The sequence below is a fragment of the Phalaenopsis equestris genome, unplaced genomic scaffold (genome assembly GCF_001263595.1).
Source record: "Phalaenopsis equestris unplaced genomic scaffold, ASM126359v1 Scaffold000002, whole genome shotgun sequence".
NCBI lineage: Eukaryota > Viridiplantae > Streptophyta > Magnoliopsida > Asparagales > Orchidaceae > Phalaenopsis > Phalaenopsis equestris.
Genome location: NW_018164444.1, coordinates 73,626,633 through 73,627,450, shown reverse-complemented (window position 1 = coordinate 73,627,450; position 818 = coordinate 73,626,633).

Below are 818 nucleotides of genomic sequence, written 5' to 3'. Positions count from 1 at the left end.
TGAATTGGCAGGCCAGCCTTATTTGATGTTTTGGTTAGGGTTGTAAACGAGTAGAGTTTGGGCGAGTTTAGGCTTGACTCGTGTTCGGCTCGTTCGAAATTACTTGTGAACAGTGTATTTTGTGCTGAGTTCAATTGACATATTGACGTTCGTGCTCGTCTTGAAACTAGATCGTTTAAATTAATTAGAAAAATAAATGCTTGGTTTTGGATTCGAATATGCACAGTTAATAAACAATAAAAGCGCAGAACCACAATAACACACTAGCAAATGTGCGACTTAACAAGTTGAACATGAGTTGTTCGACGAATGTGTTTAACGAATGATTTGAATATGAGCTACTTCACAAGTAGAACATGAGCTGTTCTCGAAATGTGCAAATATTAACAGGCTCGTGCTCGTAAATCCGATGCGATGTGTTATGGTGTGTGAAATATTGAGATTTTATTATGTTTTCTTCACTATTCCAAGAAAGAAATGTGGCATAGTTTTGTAATTTTGGTAGGGTAAAAATCAAAATAATTAAATGTCAAGGGCTAGCATGTCAGCCGCCCCCTCCTTTCCTTTAATTTCTGCATTAAGAAAGACTTAATCATAACTCTTAATTAATAGTTTCTATGTGAGATGCTTCTCATATCTCTATTCATAATTGTCAGCATGTATTAACAATTACAAGCCATATTGAATTTGGTTTAAATTAGTATTAATGATGTAGGCATATGTCATTTGTGTTAGTACATTTTAGTTACAATTTTAAATTTGGATCCCAAGTCAATCAATTTTTTTTTAATTAAAATAGAATTTAAATATATATATAT